At 35.7% G+C, this 24,558-nt stretch overlaps 1 protein-coding gene across 1 annotated transcript in view; it reads right to left on the bottom strand.

Annotated features, from left to right (window-relative positions):
• NAALADL2 (N-acetylated alpha-linked acidic dipeptidase like 2) overlaps positions 1 to 24,558 on the bottom strand; it is a 950,604-nt gene that overhangs the window by 428,304 nt on the left and 497,742 nt on the right. The gene's annotated exons all lie outside the window — the stretch shown is intronic.

Raw genomic sequence — 24,558 nt, 5'->3', positions numbered from 1 at the left:
TCTCCTCCCGAACCCCTCACTCACCCAGTCAACATGAACAGTGCCCGGTCCTCCCTCCCTCCAGCAGAGACTGAAAGTGGGACACTGAACAGGGAGACACCAGACACAGGGAAGGGTGACTCATACTTTAAATGGGACGGTATTATGATTGCTGAGACCCTTCAGATGCCTTACTCTTGTGGTGCCCAGAATCCTTCCTTCCAGGTTGGGCACTAGATAATTCACTTGTGGTAAATAGGACCAGGGCAATGGAGAATATAGAAAAATACTGAAAATCTGGAAGTCTACCAATAAAATAACTCCCTCAAGACATCCTACATTGACACTTAGCAGTCAATACATCTCACCACATGCAGAACTTCAAATGAACTTATGCTGCCATTCTTAAGTCAGAGCTCTCAGCTAAGGCCAAACCTAGAAAGGCACAAGAGCAGCAGACCTAGTGAGGATAAGAAGAGGACGTCAGGAAGGGGGTCACCAGGAAAACAAAAATCATGGGAATACCAGATGCGTCTTAATGTTCTGAGAACATATTCACAGCAAGATCAGAGAATTAGCATTTGAAGAGGTTCGAGATATACAGAAGAATGAAAAATCTATAAAATGAGACAACTATTAGTTTCAAAGGGAGCAAAAATTTTCTCGAGAAAAATGCAATCATCGTACATTGTGAAAAATATTCACACAGAGTAATATAAATAATGACTTTTTAATACAAAAATGGATATAATTCTTTAGGAAAAAAGAGAAAAGGGCAAATGTCAGGGATGAAGGTACATGGAAACTTATGAAGGAAAATTAAATCTTTATCTTCCATAGTGGTAAGTCAATATAATAAATACAACTGAAAAATGTATTCAGCTCTTAAACATACTATTGGGAGGCACAGACGTAAATATGAAAAGTAGGTAACAACTAAAAATGTTGAAAGCAATTAAGTGCTTGCCTTTGGGACAGACAAAGGGGAGAGAAACACAGGGAAGGATGGGAGAGAAAAGGTGACACACTTTTATAAATGAAGCTTTATAGAAATATCTATTTATATTCATCTATAACTTTGAAAAAATAAAAATTAAATGAAAATGAGAGAAAAAACTATGGTAACACAAGAGAAAAATTACACAAGTACTCTGAGTAAAGAGATTGGAGAGAATAAATTCTACATAAGGAAAGAACTAAAAAATATATGCTTATTCGGTTTATATATTCATACTGACTCAGAAAAAGAAATACACAATGGAATGACTATCAGGCAGCCAATAATGCTTGAGAATACAGAGCTATATTTTTCAGACCTTTATTAGGGAAAATAATTGCCACAGGTTTTCTCAGAATTTAATTTGGTAGAACTGCATGGGGCTGCAGACCTCTACAATACTGGTATACAGGCTCCAGGAGAAAGATTATAAATGAGAAAATATGTTACGGAAGCATTTCCTTAATTTTTCATCAGGAAAACCACAAGGCTAAAATGTGGTATTTAGCTTGGGCCTATGGCAATCACAGAAGTCATGGCTTTGAAGAAAAAGTAATGAGATTTAAGCTTAGGATCGTTTTTGTTGTATAAACACAGAGCTGGTCTCATAATTTAGTAGCCCTTTTTATATGGATATACAACTGTGCATTTTGACCACAGCATAGTTCACTTGACCCTAGTGTAGTTCATAACCATTTTTGTGTCACAGTACTGAGACTGGCTATATAATTTGCAAGGCCCAGAGCAAAATGACAATGTGGGGCCTCTTGTTCAAACAGTGGGAAGGATTTCAATACGGCAATAGCAGGTAAATGAATCAGGTGTGGGTGCTTTTGAGAGCAGATTGCACACCCATGAATCGGGCCCTGCATGGTTCACACAGAAGATGCTAGCAGCCGTGCAGCCAGCTGAGGTCAACTGAAAGGGACTTTCAGACCACAAGGAAGCTGCTGTCCTGAGTTGCTGTTTCTCCAGGCTGCACCTGGGGCCATGGTGATTAATATCTCAAGGCACAGACATTATACCTCACTCCGCGTGCCCGCTGGGAGGTCCTGATATAGCCATCTCACTATGGTTCTCCCAGCATGTATTTTCTCCCTCAGCCATTACCTTTGAAATTTATAGTGTACACAGGACAATGAGATGTATTTATGAGAAATGTGCAGTCTGTTATTTTGCAGTTTTCATGGATGTTAGGTGCTAACATGCTGCCAACACAAAATGAAACGTCTTAAAATGCTGCATGATTTCACCACTCTTCAGTTCAGATACTGAACTTGCCATTCAAGGCCCTTCACCATCTCAGACCTTATATTTCCAACATTATTTCCTACCATTCCTCTCCATATATCTTATGCTAAAACTTAAGCTATCCCCCTACATATTCTGTGATTTAAACCTCCATGTTTTTACGTAACCCATTCCTTCCACTTTACTTGCTCTTCTCATGTATCTCACGTCTGAACTATACATTTCCTTTAAGGCCCAACTCATTTTCCACAAGAAACTTTCTCTGACACCTTCAGTTCTATGTGATATATCTGCATCTTTTTTTTTTCACTGCTTGCCGTTACTAATTAACATTATCGCTATGTAAAAACATTTTGGTTTCCCCTCTAAACTCCTTAAAGAAAAGGACCAAGTCTTCTACATCATTGCATGACACACAATGCTCAGCACGTTGCCAGGATCATAACAGGAGCTCCATAATTAATGGGAGGAAGGAAGGAAGGAAGGAAGGAAGGAAGCAAAAGAAAAGAAAGAAAAGAAAGAAAGAAAAGAAAGAAAGAAAGAAAGAAAGAAAGAAAGAAAGAAAGAAAGAAAGAAAGAAAGAAAGAAAGAAAGAAAGAAAGAAAAGAAAGAAAGAAAGAAAGAAAGAAAAGAAAAGAGAGGAAAGGGAGAGAGGGAGGGAGGGAAGATGGATGAACAGTTTCTTGAAAAATAGTTTAACATCTCTGTCTTACCAGTTTTCTGAATGCCTAGAAAATGGAGCAGGGGTACAACTGAAAAAAAATTAGAATTCTATTAATTCTATGCTTGCTGAACATTAGTGCTTTCTCCCCAGCTAACTACTCTCAAAACCTTCAAAACCCATTCATCCCGGGCTTCCCTGGAGGCGCAGTGGTTGAAAGTCCGCCTGCCGATGCAGGGAACACGGGTTCGTGCCCCGGTCTGGGAAGATCCCACAATGCCGCGGAGCGGCTGGGCCCGTGAGCCATGGCCGCTGAGCCTGCGCGACCGGAGCCTGTGCTCCGCAATGGGAGAGGCCACAGCAGTGAGAGGCCCGTGTACCGCAAAAAAAAAAAAAAAAAAAATTCATCCCAATCAACTCACTAATTAACTTTGCTCTAAAATTACCTTTGTCTGGGTAAAAAAAGGTATATAAATAAAATTATCTTTGAGATATATTTAAAGTTAATAAAAAAATCAATAACTTTATTCTTTTTTTTTCCTCCACAATGCCCTATTAAGCATCTGAAACAATGCATTTAAAAGTTAAATGTGAGTGAACCCTAAACAGTAATTGAACATACCAAAATCTTTGATTTTTTGTACTGCGTGACTAGTAGACTTGCATTCATTTTGAAATACCTGAAGTAAGTGGTTCATTAATTTTTCACCTTCAGCTTAATGGAAATTTGACAAACAGTTCACTTCTAAGAGCAGATACTAAAAGCAGGACTTTACAGGACGCAAACACTAAGTTATAGACAAAAGTTATTTTTAAAAAATTCATTTATTGAAGAATTGATAGAATTTCATTTTCTTACATGATTAAGAGACTTTGAATAAAACCAAATACATGTACCATTTTTATGCAGTTATATTTTAAAGCATTTATAAACTATAAGAACCCATTAGATATGAGCTGAAAATCAGGTGGATTATGTACCTTGATGCAAACGGTACCATCCAGAAAATATATGACATTATATTTTAGCATTTTAACTTTTAGATTATAGCATTTATATCATAGCTTGTACATTGTGTAGGCTCTATAAAGACTGACACTAAGTTTTATTTTAATAGATAGCTAGTTCTCTCTTCACTTTATGAACTCTTTGTAATCTAGATAAGGATCCAAATCGATTCATCCCATTCAATATTCCAATCCTCAGTACAATGCCACATGCATACAGTAGAAAGAGCAAACTGGATATATATACAGAGTCCCAAAATTGACTCACTGTTTGAAAAGTAACTTATAAATAATTTCACTATGAGAAGACTGTCATCCCATCTACTATACCTGAACAACCAAGGTAACGCTGAAGGGTCTTCATTATGCGATTGACTGAAATAAAAATAATACATTAGCTCAGAGGCCTAGACCCTGAACCACAGTGGCTGAAATTGAGAAGAAATGAGATTAAAAATAAGTAAAATGGTTTCTTATTGTACATATGTAATAGGATTTCATTATGCTTTTTCAAATCATTGATGCCCACTTCAAGCCCATCTGCATATAAAGAAAATGTTAGTTGCCAGCATTTTTTGTGTGGCGAGATGGAATTCTTTTAAAATCAACTGAAATGTTAGTGTATAAAGCAATGCCAATTACCCAAAGAGTATCAGGAAAGATAAACCTTCAGAGACCAGAAGTCTTAGACACTGGGATCCTCAGAATTAAGGCACTGAGAGGAGGGATAAGGTAAAGAATGTGCTGGTAAATAAAACAATAAGGGCCTTGTATGGCTCAGTGATGAGAATGTGCTGCCTTTGGGGAGGACAGCACGATTTCCAAATTGAGGTGTGTAACTCAGCCCTCAGCACCTGACTCTGTGTGTGTGTGTGTGTGTGAACATAAGATCAGTGCTACATGATGTAACCATGGACCCTACAGATCCTTCCTATTCAGTGTGTAGTTCTTGGACAAGCAGCAGGGGCAGGACTCATTAGAAATGCAGAATCTCAGGCCCCATCCCAGCCCTTCTGAATCAGAATCTGTAGCCTAACAAGATCCCCAGGTGACTAATGTGCACATTAGATGAGCAATGGTCTAAATCACTATATATTTTTCTGTAGCATAATTGATGTAATTTTCATAGCAAAGAAGATATAAAAAGTGCAATGAAGAGGATGAAGAATAATAGACTATGTTTGCTCACCTTACCCCAAATTAAAGATGACAGAGCCTTTGACTATATTAATAAACTCCAAATCAGCAGTTTTTTCAGAGGGTCTCCTTCAAAATGGGTAACAGGTCTGTGCATATGCTGTCACTAAATAGCAAGTTTAAATTGGACTGAGAACATTTCTTTTTGGTTCTGCTCTTTTCTCAAAGATAAATTTGTTGATTTAAAGATCAAAATTACATTTACAACACTTTATTTCAGTCATGAATAAATATTACAGTCTCTAACTGATTTGAATTTCTCTTCTACATTTTCAGCTATTCTAATTCATTATAGTAAGAGACTGACAAACCTAAAGTGTAAATATTTCCCATTTGCCAGAGAACCAAGCAATCAAAGAGCTTAAAAAGTAGAGATTTTAAGAATACATTTTGTGCTGCACTTTTATGAAAAAGACTTAAATATCAAATGAACAAGCTGATATCAGCAATGTTATCCCAGAATATTTGATCTGACTTTCTCCAGAGGACTGCCACTTTGACAGAAATCAGACCATTAAATATTCGGCGTGGATGTTTTTTCACTTTTATCTTAGCTCACTAAATTTAGTTATTTCCCTGAAATGACCAGCACACTAAATTGGCTAGTCATTTTGTTATCCTTGTAAATACAGCTGATCCTTTATTATTTCAGTGTCTCATAACCTGCTGGTTATATCACCATCTTCCTTCAAACTAGTCAAGTTCAGCACTGTGTTGTTCCGATTTTTATTAAAAATGAAATACATACATTTAAATATGCTTTGTGCTACGCAGTCTTCTGAGAGCTTGTCCAGGCTCTCTATGTGTATACATATTTACATACATACACAAACATACATGTATACACATACACACATGTATAATTATTTTTAAGGATACAGGATTTTTATTACTGACAGCTATTCTCATAATTAAAATGAAAATTACTATTTCATGAGTTTACATCATGTTTCTTGCCTTCTCTCAAACTAACACAAATTGTAGGTCTAAAAGCTGGCTAATGCCAGTTTACCAAACTCTTAGATGTCGCTTACTCTAGGAAGCTTGGTCCTCATATGTGTCCCCACGTAAGTCCTTGCTTATACACTTAGTAAACTGGCTCTGCTCTAATTTCCTTTTCACTTTCTGCTCACTGGCCAGAGTATAGTATAGATATCTTGAGGGCTCATTCACTGGTCTATTGCCACGGTTTAGTACACTTCATAGTAAAAGGGAGGGCACAGTGAATATTTTTTGAATGAATGATCACATCAGTATTCAAGTGAGTAACTCAGTTTCATCTAATCATAAGCCTAAAACTCATGACTTATAACACAATCACAAAATGCTAAACATGAAGACAGATGGTCTCGTCACCTCATTTCCTTGGTCCTCTCTCAAGCTAAAGCGCCCTACCACGTTCCCTAGTAAATATCATATTTAAATATTTAATTACCTTTTAATAAAATAATTTAATTAGCTTCAGCTGATGAATTATAAAAAGTCATATTTAGTTTTACATTAAAGAGAATAGAAAGTAACATACTCATTTATAAAGCAGTATCTGTATATTCTGACTTTAAAAGAGCATACAAATTATGTAGTCAACTGTATTTTTAAAAAGTAGTATATAAAAAAGTCTTTGGTAATAATAATTGATTAATTTATATTAATAACTGTTCATTTAATTTGAGCTCTACCTTTCCAATTAGTTTATTCAAAGGTACTGATCACAGATATGACACAGGCTCAGAAAAAGCTAGAAAAGCTTTCCCATCACTAAAAATATTTTTCCTTTAGGTTTAGACATATAAACTCAAGATTTATATCAGTAAAGTGAAATTATTTGGGCCACAGGAAACTAAAATTAATTTAAATTACCATCATTCTCTCCCCTGAAACAAATACACTTGGTCATCTGTATATCTGTGGTTATGCAGCCTTGGAATTTGTTCTAAGCTTGGCAAACATTTAATTAAAGAAGAGTTTGTATTATATTAAAAAGTTTTGATTAATGTGCAGTTAAGCAAGGTGCTAGGCTTCTTTTGGTCATTATACAGGACATAAGCATAGTATTTAATTATATTGTTAGCTGAAATCTGGCATGTCCTATAATTGAATTGATTATTATTTACAGAATTATGAGAATATATTTTTATAAATAATTTGTTTTTTAATAGCTTTAAAACACATTGATATAATTACTTCAAAGTCCATTGCTATGTTTCAGGTAGATGGTGGTCATCATTAACAACATGTTTTCTAAAGATATTTTTGTAGTATGATCCTTTCTACTCAAAAAATTGGACTTCCTTTGGCATAGGGTTTTACATCACTGAGTTTATATTTATAAATTTGTCATTTTAAGTAAAAATGTAGATGTACAATGGCAGTAGTAATATTCAGATACTGACAAATGTTTTCTTAATTTTATTTCAGAAGAATAAGTGGTTACATGAGAACTGATTCCCTATTCCACATAACTCTAAATATTTCTATTCTTTTGTATTCATCATTTGTCTACTCCAAGACTATTTCATTCCCTAAAGCATTCTAAGAACATGAACATTTGGAAATAAACTATAAACTGTATCATAAGAAAAACAAACTAACAGACAGACAAAATATTTAGTCTGTTCTTTACTTCGAGAAGAGTAGTCTAGATTCATAACTGGAATAATTGGCCATCTGCACATTACATGTAATATAAACAAAGCAATCCTCTTCAGAGGCATTCCCCCGAGAAATTTCCCATTTCAGACTTGAAGGGTGTGAACATTGGAATGATTTGCAAAGTTTCTTATTTTAGAAAAAGTACAGTTTGCAAAGATAGAAGATAAACTATGTAGATGTGTTTTGTCTGTTTTTTGGTTGCTGTGAAAGTATGAAGCCATTAATTTACAATAAAGTTCTTCTTACCAGATTGTAATGAGAACACATTATTTTATGAGACTGATTAGATGAACAGGCAGAAAACCAGTGCATTATTTCTGGATTAACTTAGTTTTTAGATGTTTTCTGAGAGTAAAAATGGAAAAAAAATAGTAACCCTTGTTCTTCTGATATAGATGTTAGATTAAACGAGCTATCTATATGAAGAGCTTCCCAGCTTTTCCTGGCTTCCTGTGTATTTTCTGTTGTCGAAGTGTAAATACTGACACAACAAAGGGACAATGGTCTGGATTCCAAAGACCAGAACGTGCTCCTTACTCTGCCTCTAATTGGGAAGTGACTCAGAGAAATTTTTCACCTCATTTACAGCCTTAAACTCATCCTATATATAATGTCTAAGGATTACCATTTCTAAGATTTTGATTCTAAACTGGTTCATGAGTGATTGTTTAAACAAGCTAATAGTTCCCTCTCCAAACTGTGTTTCAGAATAACATATGGAATTTTATAATCCTGATATGAATTTAATAAAAGTCTTTCTCATCTTTATATTGAAAGAACTTCTTTGTATTTACATGGTTACATCTAAATTTTAGGTAAGATTCCACTGTAATTACAGAAAAGTTCCTGATATTTGGAATGGGTAATATGAAAGATTTCAATCAATTCTCTTCCTGACTTATTTTTCTTAAAAAAATTATTTAAATTATTTTTACTATTAATCACACAAAGAATTATGACTTGAAAAATTTCCCTCTATTATCTTGCTGTAGTGGTAGTGTGTCTTCAGAGAAGATACACCTGAAAGAATAGGATGGAGATTTTTAAACATGTGCCATGGAAAAAATTCCATCAGCTAATAAGCCACAGATTGATCATCAAGAATTGTGTGTACATGGAACTCAAGTCAGAAATATTCTATTATTAATTCTTCCTCTGAATTTATGTATATGAGAATTTTCTTACAGAAGAGTCCTATAACTTGAATCTAATTTAATCAAATTGTTTTGGATGTACATTTTCTCAAAGTATTTTACAAAGTGGAGCCTAAATTCACATCCAAAAAAATTTGCCTATTTTCTTACTAAGGTAAAATTTTTTACTGTATTGAAAGGTTATCTCACTAAATAATGTCTTCTTTGAAGTCACAGCACAGGCTGTAAAGAAACAGTGAGAGACACAGTATAGCACTAATGGTCCAGTTAATAAGCTAGCGTGTTTTTAAGGATAGGAATAATGTCTCTGTTAGTTGTTGTATGTAGGACTTCAAACAGCACCAAGTACAGTTACCTTTTAAAAGCTTTTCCATGATAATGGCGCTTAAACAAACTTCAAGATTATTCACTTTGGCCTAAATTTTCTTTCTAGATTCTTCATTTAATCTTCCTAACAATCCAATGATGTCATATTATATGCTGAGCTACACATCAAGGACCTTCTGGGTCCATCTTAATTAACATCAGACCCTGACTGGTAAGTGGGCAGCATGTCAGAGCTCAGCTACAAAACAATTACTAGAACTGTCCTCTTTACCTATGTCAGGTTTTGAATGATTCTGGCTTTGATAGGATATTTTATACAAGTTTCAAACTAGAAAGAAAATGTGAATGAGAGAGATGACTCCAGACAAAAGAATCAACATGATTAAACTGGCCATGATGGGAAAACAAAGGTGTGAAAGGGAGGGGTAAGGAGCCAAGGCTAACTGAGATCATCATGTATGTTGTAGATTAAGGTGAGAATTAGAGAGAGTCCTTATTGTTCTGTGCCTTGTATGACAGATAAGAAGTATGGGGAATAGTAAGTACTGGGCTCTTGGATAGGGTACTGAACAGAGAATTGGTAGCATGAAAGTGGATTTTAGAAATATTGATCTGAGAGTACTATGCAGAAAAGGACAGAACTGGAAAAGGGAACACAATAAAAACAACACACATAGATCCCATTTTTTCCAGACACAGAGCTCAGTGTTTAAAATATATTATCTCATTCCATTCCCAAACTTTAAATATGATAATACAACTTTTCAAACTGGTTACTGTTATTTCCATTTTACGGAAATGACTCTAAAGCTCAGAAACTTAGAAATGCTTAATAGCTGGTAAGCAACAGAAGTGGACTCACAGTCCACTTCCTATAGACTCTGAAATGAAGGCCCTGGTGTCAAAACTGTGAGAAGTTATTGCGGTTTCTCAACAAGAAGTAACACCTACATGAAAAAAGATGTCTCTGGAAGCAGAAAGGTAGAGGTCCACATGAAAAGCCTACACGAGCCTGCAAAATTTGGCAACCCATTAAACAGAGTCGTGCCAATAAGGTAACAGAGTAAGAACTAAGGTTTCAATCCTGGATTTGTAGAAGAATGAAAGTCCTATTAACCACCCAGATTCAGAAGGAAAACTGTCCTCAAGGTAAAGAGAAGTGAGAATATTTCAAATAATTCCATGTAGCATTTGGCTTCTTGGGACAATTATTACTATAAAGCCTTTATAAATAAAGTAAGAAATCCTTCTCACCTGTTCACATTACAGTTGGTTGTTTTCTGAACACTGCAAATGCCTGCACAATGACATCCTTAAAACTAGAGTCTCCCAGGCCATCAGATGAGGACAAAAGCTGTCAAATACCTAGCCCATAGCAAGGCTTTAGGATTAACGAGAGTGGCCATAAAGTGCTTTGAGCTCCACAGAAGAACAGATACAATATAAATGAGCCACATTATTCCTGTGACAAATATTAACCATATACTGTCTAACAGAACTGAAAAAAATGCAATTTCCTGTTGTACCTTCTAATACTGCATACTGTCCTGCTATAACTTCTTTTAATTCTTTTGAGTTTCCCCTGGAGGGGGAAGGGGGGAATAAACACTTCTGCTTCATGCTCAACTTGTGGAGTGTACTGAGATACACAAATCAGATAGATAAGAGGATAGTCCACGCCCACTTTCTCATAATACCTTTGGAATAAAATGAACTAAAAAGAGAAACACACTTGCAAGGTGGCTTCAAAGAAAAAATAAATCATATGAAAGCAAGATGTCTATTTTTAGAATGTTTTATGTTAAAGTCAAATTCAATTTTTAGTACAAAAGAAGACATCAACTACCTTCTGCATGCATTCAGGATTTATTTGAACTATTTGAAATTTCAAAATTATTTCAAATTCCAATGAAAAAAGTTAATGATGCTAGATTTATAAGATCCCATATTATATCTGTACAACCTATACTGATCCAGTGTTGATATTAATACTGAATAGTTCTCCATAAGAAATTCTAAAAAGATTAACTAATGTCACACTAATGTCATATCAAAATATAAAGATTCAGTAGTCTAAATCTGAGTTTTAATTATCAACAACAATGCATATACTCTTTTAAATATAGTTACAACAAACTTTAAAAAATCTACCTCTATACTAATCTTACAGGTTTAGCAATTTATGTAATATTGAGATGGGAAAATCTCAGTGCGGAAATAATAACGTGTAGAGAAAAGTACAATTATTCACTGAGCCTATTCTGGATAACAGAGATATAAGTAAGACATAAGATGTTAATATCTCTGAGACTCATCATACTAATTTTAGCTGGATGACAAACTAGAGTTATATATAATTTAGTTAATAATATGAATTGGAATATTAGAACACAAATCTGAAAGATTCTCTTTAACAGTGGGATTGAGACAGAGGAGATTGGTTAAAGATGGCAGAGTAGAAGGACGTGCGCTCAATCCCTCTTGGGAGAGCATCAGAATCACAACTAACTGCTAAACAATCATCAACAGGAAGACACTGGAACTCACCAGAAAAGATACCCTACATCCAAATACAAAGGAGAAGCTGAAACGAGATGGTAGGAAGGTCACAATCACAATAAAATCAAATCCCATAATGGCTGGGTGGGTGACTCACAAACTGGAGAACACATACCACAGAAGTCCACCCACTGGAGTGAAGGTTCTGAGCCCCATGTCAGGCTTCCCAGCCTGGGGGCTCAAGCAACAGAAGGAGGAATTCCTAGAGAATCAGACTTTGAAAGCTAGCGGGATTTGATTGCAGAACTTCAACAGGACTGGGAAACAGAGACTCCACTCTTGGAGAGCACACACAAAGTAGTGTGAGCATCAGGACCCAGGGGAAGGAGCAATGACCCGTAGGAGACAGAACCAGACCTACCTGCTAGTGTGGAAGGGTCTCCAGCAGAGGTGGGGGGTGGCTGCAGCTCAAGGTGGGGAAAAAGACACTGGCAGCAGAAGTACTGGGAAGTAATCCTTGGTTTGAGCCCTCCCAGAGCCCACAATTAGCCCCACCAAAGAGCCGGGTAGACTCCAGTGATGGGTTGAACATCACTGGAGGCCAAACAACCAACAGGGAGGGAACCCAGCCCCACCCAACAACAGACAAGCAGATTAAAGTTTTACTGAGCTCTGCCCACCAGAGCAGCTCTAACCAGGACCAGTCCCTCCCATCAGGAAGCTTGCACAAGCCACTTAGATAGCCTTATCCACCAGAGGGCAGACAACAAAAGCAAGGAGAACTACAATTCTGCAGCCTGTGGAAGGAAAACCACATTCACAGCAAGATAGACAAAATGAAAAAGCAGAGGACTTTGTACCAGATGAAGGAGAAAGATAAAACCCCAGAAAAACAATTAAATGAAGTGGAGATAGGCAACGTTCCAGAAAAAAGAATTCAGAATAATGATAGTGAAGATGATCCAGGACCTCAGAAAAACAATGGAGGCAAAGATCGAGAAGATGCAAGAAATGTTTAACAAAGACTTAGAAGAATTAAAGGACAGACAAACAGAGATGAACAATACAATAACTGAAATGAAAAATACACTAGAAGGAATCAATAGCAGAATAACTGAGGCAGAAGAACGGATAAGTGATCTGCAAGACAGAATGGTGGAATTCACGGCCGCAGAATAGAATAAAGAAAAAAGAATGAAAAGAAATGAAGACAGCCTAAGAGACCTCTGGGATAACATTAAACACAACAACATTCGCATTATAGGTGTCCCAGAAGGAGAAGAGAGAAAAAGGACCCGAGAAAATATTTGAAGAGATTATAGTCAAAAACTTCCCTAACATGGGAAAGGAAATAGCAACCCAAGTCCAGGAAGGGCAGAGAGTCACAGGCAAGATAAACCCAAGGAGAAACACACTGAGACACATAGTAATAAAACTGACAAAAATTAAAGACAAAGAAAAATTATTGAAAGCAACAAGGGAAAAATGACAAATAACATACAAGGGAACTCCCATAAGGTAAACAGCTGATTTCTCAGCAGAAACTCTACATGCAGAAGGGAATGATATGATATATTTAAAGTGATGAGAGGGAAGTACCTACAACCAAGCTTACTCTATCTGGCAAGGATCTTATTCAGATTCAACGGAGAAATTAAAACCTTTACAGACAAGAAAAACCTAAGAGAATTCAGCACCACAAAACTAGCTCTACAACAAATGTTAAAGAAACTTCTCTAAGTGGGAGAAACAAGAAAAGAAAAGGACCTACAAAAACAAACCCATAACAAATAAGAAAATGGTAACAGGAACATACATAACAGTAATTACTTTAAACATGAATGGATTAAATGCTCCGACCAAAAGACACAGGCTTGCTGAAGGTATACAAAAACAAGACCCATATATATGCTTTCTACAAGAGACCCACTTCAGACCTAGGGACACATACACACTGAAAGTGAGGGGATGGAAAAGTGTATTCCATGTAAATGGAAATCAAAAGAAAGCTGGAGTAGCAATACTCATGTCAGATAAAATAGACTTTAAAATAAAGAATGTTACAAGAGACAATGAAGACAAGAGACAATGAAGGTCACAACATAACGATCAAGGGATCAATCCAAGAAGAAGATAACACAATTATAAATATATATGTACCCAACACAGAGGCATCTCAATACATAAGGGAACTACTAACAGCTATAAAAGAGGAAATCGACAGTAACACAGTAATAGTGGGGGATTTTAACACCTCACTTACACCAATGGCCAGATCATCCAGACAAAAAATAATAAGCTTTAAATGACACAATAGACCATATAGATTTAATTGATATTTATAGGACATCCCATCCAAAAACAGCAGATTACACTTCCTTCTCAAGTGCGCATGGAATATTCTCAAGGATAGATCATATCCTGGGTCACAAATCGAGCCTCGGTAAATTTTAGAAAATTGACATTATATCAAGCATCTTTTCCGACCACAATGCTATGCAATTAGAAATCAATTACAGGGGAAAAAACATAAAAACACAAACACATGGAGGCTAAACAATATGGTATTAAATAACAAAGAGATCACTAAAGAAATCAAAGAGGAAATCAAAAAAATACATAGAGACCAATTACAATGAAAACATGATGATCCAAAACCTATGGGATGCAGCAACAGCAGTCCTAACAGGTAAGTTTATAGCAATACAAGCCTAACCCAAGAAAAAAGAAAAATCTCAAATAAACAATCTAAACTTACACCTAAAGGAACTAGAGAAAGAAGAACAAACAAAACCCAAAGTTAGCAGAAGGAAAGAAATAATAAAGATCAGAGCAGAAATAAATGAAATAGAAACAAAGAAAACATTAGCTAGGATCAATAAAACTAACAGCTGGTTCTTGAGAAGGTAAACAAAATTGATCAACCATTAGTGAGACTCATCAAGAAAAAGAGGGAGATGACTCAAATCTATAAAATTAGAAATGAAAAAGGAGAAGTTACAACAGACACTGCAGATATACAAAGCATCCTAAGAGATTACTCCAAGCAACTGTATGCCAATAAAATGGACAACCTGGAAGAAATGGACAAATTCTTAAAAAGGTATAACCTCCCAAGACTGAACCAGGAAGAAATAGAAAATATGAACAGGCCAATCACAAGTACTGAAATGGAAACTGTGATGAAAAATCTTCCAACAAACAAAAGTCCAGGACCAGATGGCTTCACAGGTGAATTCTATCAAACATTTAGAGATGAGCTAACTCCCATTCTTCTCAAAATCTTCCCAAAGAATTGCAGAGGAAGGAACATTCCCAAACTCATTCTATGAGGCCACCATCACCCTGATACCAAAACCAGACAGAGATACTACAAAATAAGAAAATTACAGACCAATATCACTGATGTATACAGATGTACAAATCCTCAACAAAATACTAGCAAACAGAATCCAACAACACATTAAAAGGATCATACACCACGATCAAGTGGGATTTATCCCAGGGATGCAAGGATTCTTCAATATACACAAATCACTCAATGTGATACACCATATTAACATACTGAAGAATAAAAACCATATGATCATCTCAATAGATGCAGAAAAAGCTTCTGAAAACATTCAACACCAATTTATAATAAAAACTCTCCAGAAAGTGGGCATAGAGGGAACCTACCTCAACATAATAAAGGCCATATATGACAAACCCACAGCAAACATCATTCTCAGTGGTGAAGGACTGAAAGCATTTCCTCTAAGATTAGGCACAAGACAAGGATGTCCACTCTCACTGCTATTATTCAACATAGTTTTGGAAGTCCTATCGTGGAAATTAGAGAAGAAAAAGAAATACAAATTGGAAAAGAAGGAGTAAAACTGTCACTGTTTGCATATGACATGATACTATACATTGAGAATCCTAAGATGCCACCAGAAAACTACTAGAGTTAATCAATGAATTTGGTAAAGTTGCAGGATACAAAATTAATGCACAGAAATCTCTTGGATTCCTACACACTAACAATGAAAGATCAGAAAGAGAAATTAAGGGAACACTCCCATTCACCACTGCAAGAAAAAGAATAAAATACCTAGGAATAAACCTACCTAAGGAGGTAAAAAACCTGTATTCAGAAAACTATAAGACACTGATGAAAAAAATCAAAGATGACACAAACAGATGGAGAGATATACCACATTCTTGGATTGGAAGAATCAATATTGTGAAAATGACTATACTATCCATAGCAATCAACAGAGTCAATGCAATCCCTATCAAATTACCAGTGGCATTTTTTTTTTTTTACAGAACTAGAACAAAAATCTTAAAATTTGTATGGCGACACAAAAGACCCCAAATAGCCAAAGCAGTCTTGAGGGGAAAAAACAGAGCTGGAGGAATAAGACTCCCTTACATCAGACTATACTACAAAGCTACAATAATCAAGACAATATGGTACTGGCACAAAAATAGAAATACAGATCAATGGAACAGGATAGAAAGACCAGAAATAAACCCATGCACCTATGGTCAAATAATCCATGACAAAGGAGGCAAGGATATACAATGGAGAAAGTACAGTCTCTTCAATAAGTGGTGCTGGGATGACTGGACAGCTACATGTAAAAGAATGAAATTAGAACACTCCGTAACACCATATACAAAAATAAACTCAAAATGGATTAGAGACCTAAATGTCAGACCAGACACTATAAAACTCTTAGAGGAAAACATAGGCAGAACACTATGACATAAATCACAGCAAGATTCTTTTTAACCCACCTCCTAGAGAAATGGAAATAAAAACAAAAATTAAAAAATGGGATCTAATGAAACTTAAAAGCTTTTGCAAAGCAAAGGAAACCATAAACAAGACGAAAAGACAACCCTCAGAATGGGAGAAAATATTTGCAAACAAATCAACAGACAAAGGATTAATCTTGAAAATATATAAACAACTCATGCAGCTCAATAACAAAAAAACAAACAACCCAATCCAAAAATGGGCAGAAGATCTAAATAGACATTTCTCCAAAGAAGACATACAGATGGCCAAGAAGCACATGAAAAGCTGCTCAAAATCACTAAACATTAGAGAAATGCAAATCAAAACTACAATGAGGTATCACCTCACACCAGTTAGAATGGGCATCATCAGAAAATCTACAAACAACAAATGCTGGAGAGGGTGTGGAGAAAAGGGAACCCTCTTGCACTGTTGGTGGGAATGGAAATTGATACAGCCACTATGGAAAACAGTATGGAGGTTCCTTAAAGAACTAAAAATAGAATTACCATATGACCCAACAATCCCACTACTGGGCATATACCCAGAGAAAACCATAATTCAAAAAGACACATGTACTCCAATGTTCACTGCGGCAATATTTACAATAGCCAGGCCATGGAAGCAACCTAAATGCCCATCGACAGACGAATGGATAAAGAAGAGGTGGTACATATATACAATGGAATATTACTCAGCCATATAAAGGAATGAAAGTGGGTCATCTGTAGAGAAGTGGATGGATCTAGAGACTGTCATACACAGTGAAGTAAGTCAGATGAGAAAAACAAATATCATATATTAACGCATATATGTGGAACCTAGAAAAATGGTGCAGATGAACCAGTTTGCAGGGCAGAAATATAGACACAGATGTAGAAAACTAACATGGACATCAAGGGGGGAAAGTGGTGGGGGAGGTCTTGGTGGGATGAATTGGGAGATTGGGATTGACATGTGTACACTAATATGTATAAAATAGATAACAAATTAGAACCTGCTGTATAAAAAATAAATAAAATGAAATTCAAAAATTCAAAAAAAATAAATAAATAAAACAGTGGGATTGAAATCTCGAAGTTCTGTACTGAATACTTCAATTAGAGTATATTTTAAAATAATACTATTGAGGCTGTTACAAAGTCTTCAATGCTTTCAAGTTCCCAAATTAACATACATGTAAGTGTTAACACACACACACAAACATATACACATATACATATATAACAAAAAATAAATCACATTATAGTTTTCTAAAACATGCAGATTAATTACTGGAAAATAGTGTAATTTAGGATGGTAGTTGACAAAGGCATGATTCAAAGACCAAAGAGTATAAAATCAGGATATTGAAGATAAAATGATTCACAGAATAATAATCTCTATTTCTCTTCTGCGGCTAATAGGGAACTTTACTAATTCTTAATTATCTGAATAGAATACATTAATGCCTTCTTATTACAAAAACAGGAACATTGCAAATAAAGCTAAAGGTCATTCTGATCATGCCTCACATTTCAGCCCTCCATACCACCACCACCAACATATTTTAAACTTTATATTCTTTTCATATATACAAAATTTTAAATAACTATGTATTATTATTTCCTTTTCTTTTACTTAAATGATATTGTAATATAATTATCACCGTGGTATTTCTTTTCACTCAACAAAGATTCCTTAAAGATATTTTTCATGTAAGTTTGCAGAGATCTATTTTATTCTTTTTGGATACTGCATAGAATTCCATAATTATAACATTTCTTAATTTATTTGGTCAATTCTAAATTTTGCTACTGCAATCAAAATCTTCGTGAATATACTTGTACATTAATCCACTTGTACATGTGTGAGGGCTTCTGCGAGGCTGCTACAGAGAAGCAGATTTGGGGTAAGAGGATATATAAATTTATAATTTTAATACACCCTGGTATGATGTCCTGCAAATTGGCTATACATATTTTCATTGCAATTAGCAGTATAGGATAGAACTCATATTCCCTATCCTCCCCAAACCTTCTAAGCAAAAGAAACCACGTATGTGAAGGCCCTGAATTATGAAATAACGTGGTGTATTTGAGGAAGCAAAAGGTCAAGCATGACTGGAGTGATGTAAAAGAAGGTCACAAAATCATGAAAAATATTAGGGCATGAAAAAGGTCTTGTCTTTAAGAGCAATGTAATCAATTAAGTGACTGTACTTCCCAGGGTATTTGTGAAAAACTGAGAAGACTGAAAAATACTGAAATGCATAAGGAAAAATAATAAATATAATACATATACATCCATATTTTTATGACCCACAAATCTTCTCTACCACCTCCAGTCCTCTCTCCATCCCTCTCTGAAAGGGACTAATATCATGAACTTGGTTTGGTTAAGCTCATTCAATACATGCTCTGTATTTTAATGTCACCCTAAGCAATCAAAACAGATTTCAAAACATGTTGAGTGGGGAAAAGTCAAATGTAAGTATGTATGCATTTGTGTGTGTGTGTGTGTGTGTGTGTGTGTGTATACACACACACACACACGGTTATGCATATTTTAAAGGATAACAGCAACAAATATAAATGTTTTATATATAATAGAAGAGCATGGCATAATCAGACTTGGGGCTTTGAAAACTCATTAATAATTTATCAGAGAATGAATTGGAAGTTGTAAGAGAGGACACAGTGAGATCAGTTAGCAGGTAGCTGCAGTTGGCCAGATGAGAATTAATGTTGGCTTTGACCAGGGCGGAGACAGTGAAGATGGAGAAAAACAGAAAGATTTAGAACTTACTGTAGGAGGTAGAACTGCTAAGACTACTTGAAAAGATACAGGAATTGAAAGAGTAGTAGGAGTCTAGGAAACTTCTGGATTGAGAGTGCTGGTCAACTTCTCCTCACCCTCCACATGCTTAGTTAACTCTGGGCTGAACTCCTCCACCCCACATAACCCCCTCCACCCCCGTGCACGCACAACCATCCACTCAGGTATTTCTCTGCCTTTCTGCCCCAGTATAAATTTTCTGAACTGAGAAGAGATTTTATTTTGTTGGATGACAAGCAATAGTAGTTGTTCTAGGGACTGGGCATTTTGCTCTTATGAAATGGAATGAAGTCTGAAATCTTTGAGAAAATGCATACTTTTATATTGCTGTAATTCATTTTTCATTTCAGTATTATAAAGCAGAGAATTTTTCTTGTTTTTTCCAAAAAAAAACCACTTTTCTTGAACATCTGTTTTACTCTAGCTATGTGCTAAAGGTACAGACATGACACTGAAGTCAAGCTACAAGCCATCATGGAGACTATGATCAAGTAACCCGGCAGTTTCTGGAAGAGTAAAATGCAAAGTAGGGTTGGAAATCATGGGGATGCTGGAAATATTCCATATATAAACATTGCTAATGATTACACAGCTATAATCATGAAAGGTTCAGCAACCTTTAACATTCAGATTTGTGTCCTTTATGCTCTTCCTTATATGCATGATTTAAAAAAAAAAGTGAAAAAGGTTGGGTCAGAAAAAAAATGCTCCACATAAACACACACAAACAGTTAATATGTAAATGTGAAAGAGATTACAAGTCCACATCTCTACAACTTTCATTCTATAAATATAAGAATTTATATAATACTGTATAAGAATATACAATAGCATGAGGAACATTAAACAATATTTGGGTATAGATGAAAGAAAATTGAATTACTTGAATGTTTTCCTACCTGAGATGCGTGGTATAAAAGTAGACAAATTCAGAAAATATGTCTACTGCAACAGGCTAAAGAAATGATAATCATTCTGAAAAGCAAGAAATCTAATATTTTTAAGAATATGAGATGTACATCAAACAGAAATGATGAGCTATTCAAAGCCAGAAACAAAATTATTTCAAGAAACGAATACCAAGTAAATTCTTACCTTCCAGTGTTGTGAAAACATATTAGTGTTGCCCTGGAAGTTTGGCAACATGTTTGATAATTTTCTTGCCTGAAAGTAATGTATATATAGGGTATGTATCTGCCTCAGATCAGCAATTACAACAGTATATGGAGAAAAGAGAGTGGATCATTTAATAAGTGTATCAGTGTTTCAGAAAGAATGTAAGGAAAGAAATTCATTAATCTTTACAACTTTTTTTTCATTTTCTATTTCCATAAATGCAGGGTATTCAGGGTGCTTAAGTGTTAGAAGCACAAATACCTTTGCAATATGTTATGTGAGAATCAATCCCAAAAAACTACTTGATATAATTTCTTTCATCTGTGTTGTTACTTTTTAAAAATAGGTTTTCAGAGGTTTTTTCAAGTTGATTCAGCAGATTGATCCTTTCTGAGCCTTTAAGTGGTAAAGAAGTGGAGAGCAGTACATAGTTAAGGAATAAATTCATCAGTCACATTTTTTGTTTTTTTCTTCTGTCATAAGCCTTAGACTACCAGAAGTGAAGATTTTTGACCTTAAATGCCTGAGTTCAAAACCAGTCTGGCAATCTTTCAAAAATAATTACCTCCTAACACTCATCTCAGGTCTGAAGAGGGCATCATGTTATTCAGGTCACTGAGTCAATGCATCACAAATCCAAGGATGGGCTTCTATCTCCACCAAATGTGGCACTTTCCCTGTTACCCTGTCAGCTGCACAGGTGCCATTAGAAAGACTCAGCTGCTAATTATTTTTAAAGCAGCAAATGTGTATAGAGATGGGAAGCTGAGGGAAAAAAAACAGTTTGTCAATAGAAATGATAAATGCATGTTTATTATATCAGAAATACTGTACACTGAGCTCTGTGAGTAGGAAAGGTTAAGGTGGGAGTATGGTTTTATCATAGTTAGGGTTGGTTTACTTTGTAATTGCAACCATAGAGTCAAACATTAATTACCCTAAAACCAATTGCCATAATACTGTAACTACAGACCTGTGTGCACTCTTGCAGATATATGTGCACAAACTCATTTATAGTCTATGTGTGTGAGTGCCTGGGTGGTGAATCATATGCAAACAGAAAGAACATGGGAAGGAGGAATTCATAAAAGCCCTGTCTTTAAGTGGGCCTGACCTTATAGAGGTGTAACAGTGACAAAACAAAAGTCATTGCCGAGCCACAGTATTCTTCACCCGGCCACTGAATATCAGAAGTAGCATTTCAGTTCTCTATGACAGACCCTATGCTCTCTCATACTCCATAAGACAAAAGTCTGAGGTTGCCAACATTCATTCAACTGTATCTGTCTCAGAACTCATCCCCACCATGAACTCTTCTTTCCTCAGCTGCAACATAAGGAGTTGGGTCAGTGGATGATTTATATGCATCTTTATTCTAACAACCATAGAATTTTCAGTCTCTCCACATATTAGCTACAATATGGATGATACTAGGTTTGGAGGTTTTCTTCTTCAAAATTATCTAAAAACACTGGAATATATTATTATTGTTAACAAGTAGAAGTCATGTTATGTTATATAATGCAATTTTATAAGATTATATCTGAATTCTTGTGATCTGTCATCCTAAAATCATAGCTACAAACAGAAATGAGAATCATGGACTCAAAGGCCTGTGGAGCCAACAAATAACAAAATTGTGTAAATCAGGACCTCTGTAGGACTATGAAAACCAGTAGGGCCGGTGGCAACTCAAGTCCAAAGAGAGCACTGTGGAATTCAAATTCAATTTCAAAGCAGCAATGACAAAAATAACAACATATTGACAGTCAACCAAAACACCACTATGGATCAGATTCGGTTTTAAGTTGAAAAACATGAGGTGACATTTTTCTAATGAATGTGTTTTTTGCAGTTTTCCTATAGTAAGTGAACACTCAAAGCAAAAGAAGAAAGCTCCTGAGAACCTGCTCATTTATACTGCTCTGCAACAGCCAAGCCTGAGGGCCAGTTACTTCATCACGTGAGTTGTCAGACATTGTTTCCGACAATGCGCTTGCGATTTCTTCACCTGAGTTGATGATATTTACCAACAGGAATTTTATCCAAGCTGTACAATTATTGTACTAGATTATCATGAAAAAAATATCCAGATCATCATAGGAAAAATACAGCAGTGATAAAAACACCCAGAGAAGGTACAGAAGAAGAAAAGGAGAATACACTGACGTTATTTTATTTCCTAATATTTATCAAGCCTGTTTGAGAACACACTTGCATCAAAATGAGTGATACCTGAGATAGGCACATTTGCTCTAAAATGGCTGGATACAGTAAGTCCCCTACATACGAACCTTCAAGTTGGGAACTTTCAAAGTTGTAACATGTGTTCGCATGTCCAATCACGTAAGTTAGGTCACGTGAAATTGCAGCTTGCCCTCCGTCTCCTATTGCTGACAATCCTTCAGCTCTACCATCTCCCACCTCCTCTCCCCGCTCCAGTCAGTAACTCTTCTTGCCTGCTCACTCGATGCCAGCCCCTGTATGCCAGCTGTTGTGCTGTACTACTGTACTTTTCAAGATACTGTACTGTAAGATTAAAAATGTTTTCTTTATTTTTGTGTGCTTTTTATGTATTATTTGTGTAAAAAGTATTATAAACCTATTACAGTACAGTAGTATATAGCTAATTGTGTTAGTTGGGTACCTGGGCTAACTTTGTTGGACTTACAAACAAATTGGACTTACAAATGCACTCTCGGAACAGAATTCATTCATATGTAGGGACTTACTGTAATTTTCTCTAGAAGTTTTCTAATGCACGATTCCCAGAGAATCACTTCATAATTTAACCTGCCTTTAGGCTTTTGTTGAATTTTTTTTGTTTTATTTTTTATTTTCTGAGAAATGTGAAAGACAGGACAATTATTGGAATAATTGCCATACTGACTTCTTTCCAGGATAAATCTAGTTCAAGCCAGCCACCCCCTTCAAGACAAGAATTTCAGGAACCTTCTTTATATAGAACAGAAAAGAAGGCTGTTTGAGTAGAGATGGCCTCTCCCCCAGGGAATACCTCCCTTCCCCACTCATGGGCAACATGTATAATGGTTATGAGAATTCACTCTGAAATTAGAATGCTTGAGTTTGGATCCCAGCTCTGATGCTGAACAGCTGTGTGAACTAATTTATGTAATCTCTCTGTGCATCTGTGACTTCAAATCTTTAAAAACAAAATAAAAAATGGTGGGGATATTAAGGTTTAGTCCATTTGATACAGGTGAGTTAAGACAGATAAGCTTTCAGTTACCTTCCATTGCTCTCAGTAGTGCAGAAATTCAAGTGTCTTTGAGTCCTAACACAAGCTACAAAACTATAACAATCTAATTTGAGTGCCCGAAGCTGATCTATTGTACAGTCTCTCCTTTTTCAAACAATCTCAAACCGAGTGGAAATACAGACTACTCTGATCTATGTTCTTCTTCCTTTCCAATTATCTGTCCTCTCCACTATGAACATCACTGTCATTGACCCCACTGTTTTTCATCAACCGACACCAATTAGGCTATTATGTACCAATCACTCCTGAATTCAAAATGAAGGCTGGAACACCATCTTCCACGGGTAATGAGAAAGTGAACAACCAAAGCAACATTACAGTTTTCATACATAGTTCTTTCATGTGCTGCATTGCTCAGAGGGAGAAAAATGGTGCTTAGCATTCAATCTCATAAAGTTTCCGCTTCTAAGAACATTAGTGAGGGATATAAACATTCAATGAACTTTAGAAATACAATTCAACCACGTAGAACTTGCACAATAGCTTACATCGAATCTATAACCACATATTGCACAATAACCTAACAAAAGTGAAACTCCATTTTTTAAAAAATTTAGTTGAGTAATTTACCAGATGCCCCAAATTAAAAAATGTGTCTGTTACTCAGTAGAAGGTTCTTGTACCTGCCTTGAGGCCCATCTGCTTGAAGGCTGGTGCTCAGCAGATAAAACAAATTCAATCTTTACTGAAGTTTTTCCAAAATATAAAAAGGTGATTTTATTCATATTCTCAAAAAAAAAAAACTATATATATATTTTTTTATGGCTGTGTTGGGTCTTCGTTTCTGTGAAAGGGCTTTCTCTAGTTGCGGCAAGTGGGGGCTACTCTTCA

This window comes from Lagenorhynchus albirostris, chromosome 5 (genome assembly GCF_949774975.1).
Source record: "Lagenorhynchus albirostris chromosome 5, mLagAlb1.1, whole genome shotgun sequence".
NCBI lineage: Eukaryota > Metazoa > Chordata > Mammalia > Artiodactyla > Delphinidae > Lagenorhynchus > Lagenorhynchus albirostris.
This window is presented reverse-complemented; position numbering and strand designations above follow the sequence as displayed.